Source organism: Coenobita brevimanus, chromosome 25 (assembly GCF_032717465.1).
Source record: "Coenobita brevimanus isolate Jiangsu-jjx chromosome 25, ASM3271746v2, whole genome shotgun sequence".
Lineage (NCBI taxonomy): Eukaryota > Metazoa > Arthropoda > Malacostraca > Decapoda > Coenobitidae > Coenobita > Coenobita brevimanus.
In genome coordinates, this window is record NC_136978.1 from 27,729,305 (window position 1) to 27,736,786 (window position 7,482).

Genomic DNA, 7,482 nt, shown 5'->3' on the forward strand with positions numbered 1-7,482 from the left:
TCTCCCCCACCATTTCTCTGTCCTCCCCTCAGCTCACCCTCCTCTCTCTCATATACCTCTCCATTCCATCCCTTCATCACATCCTCAATCTCGCCCTCCCTCTCTCCCCCTCCGCTTCACTCACATACACTCTCCTCTTTTGTCTCTCGCCCTCCATCCTATCCATTGGACAAACCACCCAAATCTAGTTATCCTAACGGTTTCTGTCACATGCACATCCAAACCACAACACTTCTTCACATCCATCTTTGTCAGTTTGTGTCTATGTAATCACCCATGCTCCTTTCAAGTAACTCATTTCTACTGCTCTCACTCTTGACTTGTATCCTTCCAACAAGGTCCAAGCTTCACTTCCAAACATTAGAATTGGTATCGCAATACCCTCATGCTGCAACTTTTTTACTTCCATGCTCACATCCCTATTTCTTATCACTGCTGTCAGAGAACCAACAACCTTTCTTCCTTGTTGTACCGTTTCAATCTCTTCATCCTCCAAACTTCCATGCATACTCCTCAAACTACCCAAGTACTCCAGTGTACTCACATTTTCCAGTTCCTCATCACCCATCCTCACTGTACATTCAGTGACTTAATTTCTCTCAAAGAGCATAACTTCACTCTTCTCTACATTCACCTTTAGATTTCGTTTCTTACACACTCTCCCAAACTCACTCACCAAGTCTTGCAGTTCTCCTTCATCCTTACTTAACCCCTTAACCACGGGGCGTCACTTTCGTGACGCTTGGGAGCAAGGGATCATACCGCAGGGCATCACTTTTGTGATTCTGTGTTATTTTGAATTCACCCAGGCTTTCAAGTGGTGGCTTGTATCATCTATCAGTACTGCCTATGTCCAACACTAGTCAGCACTCCTAATCTCATCTGTACTCCCATCCATTGTTGACAATTTAGCCATTTCTCCCCGTTCTTGACATCCCTCCCTACCTCCCCTCCATTACCCTCTCCTCTCGCCTGCCCAGCCGTGCTACACTAAGTAAATCTTCCCTGGAATTTTTCACTGATATCATCCATTGAAATAAGCCCTATGCCCTATTCTTATACCAAATAATATATACAAGAAAGAAATAAGGTAAGTGAGAGTGTCATACACCTAGAATTGGCTAATTATCACCTGACAACACCTCACGTGCACTCATTCGCTAATTTTTGCTGTTTATTTCCCCTTGAAATATGCTGTATATTCTATTTTCGTAATAAAAATATATATAAGAAAGGAAGGGAGAAGCCTAAGTGATATTTACATTCACCTAGAACTACCTAATTATTGCAAGTCACCACACTGTATTCTACGCTAAGTAAATCTTCTCTGGAATTTTCCAGAAATATGCTGTATATTCTATTTTCGTAATAAAAATATATATAAGAAAGGGAGAAGCCTAAGTGATATTTACATTCACCTAGAACTACCTAATTATTGCAAGTCACCACACTGTATTCTACGCTAAGTAAATCTTCTCTGGAATTTTCCACTGACTTCATCCATTGAAATAAGCCCTATGCCCTATTCTTATACCAAATAATATATACAAAAAAGAAATAAGGTAAGTGATTGTGCCATACACCTGGAATTGGCTAATTATCACCTGACAACACCTCACGTGCACTCGTTTGCTAATTTTCGCTGTTTATTTCCCCTTGAAATATGCCGTATAATCTATTTTCGTAATAAATATACATATAAGGAGGGAAGGGAGAAGCCTAAGTGATATTTACATTCACCTGGAACTACTTAATTTATTATATATTGTCTTGGTTTCCTGCCAATCATTTCATTGCTACATATTAGCAGGTCTCACAAGGCTAAAGTTGGTAGTATTGCACTCACCCAAGCCAGGCGGCAGGAGGCCACAACTATCAGTTCACTGTCGTCTTTCAAAGTGAAGGTACGTCTGTTTGCTCCTGCTAACTACCGCCGTTTTTCAGCCCCATGCAAAGGGCCCTGTGACCTTTACCCCCTACTAAACCTCATGTGGAAAGAGGTAAAGAGCTGACAATTGATAAAAGAGTGACTACGATCTTTCTGTTGAGTAAAACAGTGCAAGTGGAATTGTAAATAATGTGTAAACAGCCAGTGAAAGCAATCAATGTACATATACACGAACAGTGGAAAATAGTTTTATAAGTTACTTCAAATGACAGTGCATAACAGTGTAAATAATATAGAAATGTAAATAACGTAAATAAAATAGAGAACGTAAATAGAAATGTAAATGAGTAGTATTATAAGAATATGAGTATATACCCTAGGAGTAATGAAAGTGAAAGTTTCACTCTAGCATGTATGAATACTATGAGTTATGAGAGTGAAGGTGAAAGTGACATTCACTCTCAATGCTAGTATACAGGACGAGAAAGTGAATGCTACGTATTTTACTGAAAGAAATTGAATGCCTACAGTGACAATAAACTACTATTACTGAAGGAAACTTATGGATAGAGACTGTAGATATATATAAGTGTTATATAGTAATAGAAATATAAACTGTGAGTGTTTTTATGAATAATAAATGACAGAACACCAGCGGCGAACTAGCGCAAGTGGGAAGGTCACACGCCCTCGTAATTTTCATTGCTTACACAGTGTTTTTTTTTTGGAGTATGGATTCCAAACTATTTGAGAATCATAGAATAGTGTTTCTAGTGATAATATCAGACTGTGGTAATCATATTACGGGTTGTCGGGAAGTGTAAAGTGGAGACTTTGTTACCCAACTTCAGAGGTCTCCACAAGTCCTATGGTACTCGACGAAGGCTCAACAAACACCCCAGGAGAAAGCTGAAGGTATTTGCCATAAGCTTATATGACTTTAATATTCTAGGACTAATAACTGATTTTTGGCAAATATTTTTAGAGAGTCTATCGAAGCGCGAATATGCCCGCGGGAGCCGCAAGAAAAAGCAAAACAAGCCCGCGGTGTAAGGGTTAACAATACAGTATCATTTGCAAACAACTAAAGAGGAAGTTTTCAAATGCTAACATCCACTGTAACATCCACTTCTATCTTGCATCTATTGTACAACCCCATCCATATACAGATTGAACAACAATGGAGACATGACATCCTTGTTTCTTTCCAATATTCAGAGAGAAAAAATCACTCAGCCTACTATCCACATTCACTGCAGTCTTAGCACACCAATATATACTCTTCGCAGCAGTCGACAACTTCCCATTTACTCCATAAATTCTTAATATTTTCCACATTCCTTGTCTGTCCACTCTATCATATGTTTTCTCCACATTCATGAAGGCCGCATACAACTTCTTTCTCTTCTCTAGAAATTTTTCCACTAAAGACCTAATGATGAAGATTTTATCCCCACAAATTCTTTGCTTCCCAAAACCTCCCTGATCTTCTCCAACTATGATTATTTCCCTAACTCTCAATAAGTATCCTGCCAAAAATAATGTTCCTATTACATTCAGAAGACAAATGCTCCTACGATTATCACTCACTTCTTTTTAATTTTTTCCTTTGTAAAGGGGAATAATTATACCTGGCTTCCAATCCTCCGGTACCCTACCTTCCTCTCAGGTCAATATGCACATCTTCCATATCCCTTCTACAACAATCTCTCCCCCATGCTTTAGCTTTTCATCTCACGGTTCATCAATTCCTGGGGCTTTCCCCATTTTGACTTTCTTCATTGCTTCCACTCCTCCCGTCCTTCTGACCTCTTCCTGTCTCCTCACCTCCTTCCTTCTCCCAGCCATTCCCCAGCCACTCATACTGGCATTGCATTCATTATCTATATTTAACAGTTCTTTAAAATGTTTTCCCAAATTACTCACTTTTTCTCCACAAGCAATCGACCATTTTTACCTTTCACTCCCCATCTAACTTCTTTATCACACTAACTCTCTTTACTGCTTTTCAGAACATTTTCTTACATTCCCTCCACTTTAGACTTAAATTCCGTCCAAATTCCCCATCCAGTCTCTTCATACTCTTTCTTACTAATCTTTCTCTTTCTCAACACATATAACCCTGTCTTCCACTTCTCAACTTCCTCCACGTGTCTGCTTCCCAAACGCTCACTATATGCTTTCTTTTTTTGCGCCATAGCTTGTCTCACCTCGTCAGTCCACCATGTTGTTCCTTGCACCCCTCTCATCTTCTCCTCACCCCCACACCACCTCATATGCAGCAAAAATTTCTTTTGTGAAGATCTGGCACACATTTTCCATCTCCCCCATCTTGTATTCTGCCATTTTTCCATTATCTAATAACCTTTCTACTCTCCATGTATGGAAAACTTGCTCCTGTTCTTCTCTCCTTCTATTTCTCCATTGCACTTGAACCTTGACTTTCACCACGACCAAGTGGTGATCCGAAAGTCCACTCACCCAACCTCTGGATTCTCTTGCATCCAGTACGTACCGTCTCATTCTGTCGTCCACACCAACATAATCGATCATTGCCTTCCATTCATTCAGTTCACCATCCACTCTTCTGATCACTGGCCACGTATACTTGTGGTTTATTTTGTGCTTAAAGAGGGTATTGGCTATCACCAACACCTACCCAGCACAAATGTCCACTAGAGTACTGCCATTCTCAGCTACTTCTGCAGGCAAATCCCTTTCACCAACAAATCCATCCACCTTCACATTCCCAACTTTTCGATTCGTATTTCCAATAAAAAACACTCTCATTCCTTTTAAACGTTTCCAAGCATGCTTCCACATTTGCCCAGAACTCATCTTTCACTCTGTTTGCAAGCTCCTGCATTAATGCCTACACACAAACAGTTGCCCACGTTTGCAGTCCTACTTTCAGTCTTAACCACAGAATCTTTGAACCAATTGATCTAGACTCTCCTTTATTCTCCAGCCATCTCTTGCATATAACAGTACATGCTGCCTCTTTTGCCTTCTCATTCTTACCTATTCCAGCGCATATACACCATCCATTCTCCCACTCTCTCACACTCTCACCTTATCATTTAGTTTCAGTTAATCCACATATGTCCACTTTTGCACCCTGCAGCACCTGGACAGTCACTCTCTCTTTCACCTCATTATTCACACCCCTTACATTCCATATTGAAATCTGTACCATGTCCTTTCCTCGGTGCTTGGTCGTCACCTGTTTATCAGATCTGGTCCGAGGCTTCTTGTTTGTATTTTTAGTTAGTTTCCCGGGGAGGGGCACTAACCCTCCACCAACCCACTTGTTGACACGTAGAGAACATTGCTTGTTGGTTATACAGTTACCGTCCAGCACATCAAATGATTCCCTGGCTTACAGGAAATCATTTGGCTTGCCACTCAGTGCAGAGCTACCCCACAATACAGTACCACAGCACTGAATGGATGATGGGTGCCCCCACCTACAGTACAAGTATACTACTGTATATATATATATATATATATATATATATATATATATATATATATATATATATATATATATATATATATATATATATATATATATATATATATATATATATATATATATATATATATATATATATATATATATATATATATATATATATATAATTCACAGACACACGGGAACAGGCTCCTGAGCCATCACTGTCTACCAGGATTCGATTCCAGATCTAGAGTGGTTTCTTAAAAAAAAAAAAAGTACATTATGTTACAGTTGTTGCAATTATGTTACTTCAAACGATATGTAACAATTATGTACAATACAATTATTACTTAACAGTACAATTAAGTAACAATTTATACAATGTTACAATTATGTATTATTACAATGTTACAATATTACTGCAGTTACTACAATATTATTGCAATTACTACAGTTATGTAACGACAAACGATTGCATTTCTGCTACAATTATGTAACTACAAACGATATGTAACAATTACAATACAATTATGTACAATACAATTATTATGTAACAATACAAGTATGTAACAATTCATACAATGTTATAATTATGTATTACTACAATGTTACTCCAATATTACTGCTGTGTTACTAGAATTATTTTATACTTGCTACAGTTATGTAACTACAAACGATATGTAACAATTACAGTACAATTATGTACAATACAGTTATTATGTAACAATTCATACAATATTACTACAATTCTGTATTACCAGAATCATCATACAAGTTAGTTGAACTATTAGACATTACTAAAGGGATAACTCCATATGTAATGTAATGACCTAGCAGTATTACCACTGCACAGTTATATGTGTATGTCTGTTATACATACACATTTTACAATATGTTATACAATATTCTATAATCAATTTAACCATGTTGCATTTGTTCAGTTATGTATACAACTTCCTTAAAATGTAATATTACTGGATCATTGCAATATTAACATGAATATTATATCTATACAATATTATAATCAATGTTATCAATTAAGAGATTAGCATATGTCACTGATGATTGCTGTCGGTGGAACGCCAGTTCGCGTGACCAAGCAATGTCAGGACTCCATATTATAATAATACAACTCATAGATAGATAGATAGATAGATAGATAAACAGATAGACAGATGGAAGCACCAAGCCAGGGGATGAGATAGGTAGTGTGTCAGCGAGAATTGAGCAAAGGAAAACAGGCTTGCACACTCTTAACTGAAGGAATGCTTGACATGCACCAGAAGCTGTACATACACCCAGACATACAGTGTTCTAGAAGCTTCACAATAGCAGAGTCCACGTGACACGACCCCTGCTAAACGAGAATATAGGATTCAGAGCTCAGAAGGAGTTAGTCTTAGAACCGGCATAAAGTGGAGAGAAGGAGACTAGCAACAGGGGCGAACAGGTGGCAGAGAGAGAGATAGAGTGAGACAGAGAGGTAGCTAGCGGGACACTTTACTTCACTCGTGTGTGAGAGACTTTGTTAATATTTCCAAGACAAATAAAAATAGTCCCATACTAATCTTTACCTCTCCTATCATTGCATGACAAAAGGGAATGAAGATTATCTACTTACAAAACTACTCACGTATAACAATCGCTCATCCATGAGTCTAATATATGTATAACTGATCTACAAAACTTCACTACAAGAAGTTACAAAGTATTTACAAGAGTAGATGGGGGCACTTGCCATCCACTCACTCGATGTAGTGCTGCTCTTGGGTGTCTGCCCTTTCCTCTCCTCCATCCTTCTTTCCTTCCATCCTCTTCTGTCTTTCTTTCCTACATTTTTTCCTAGTCCTTCTGCCTACAGGTGACTTTACACTCCCTCTTCTGTCTTTCTTTCCTTCACTCTTTCCTCTTACTTCTGCCTGTGGGTGACTTTACACTGAGTGACAGGCCAAATGGTTTCCTGTCCACAAGAAACACTTACTACGCTGGGTGGTAACCATATAACCGAATTTTGGGACCTGGTGGTATAGCTGGTAATTACGTCACTCCAATTGGATTCAGCCGGTGATGGTTTATATCCAAATGATGGTTGGGGTTTATTGCTCACTTAATGCCACTCATGGATGAGTGAGGCTGG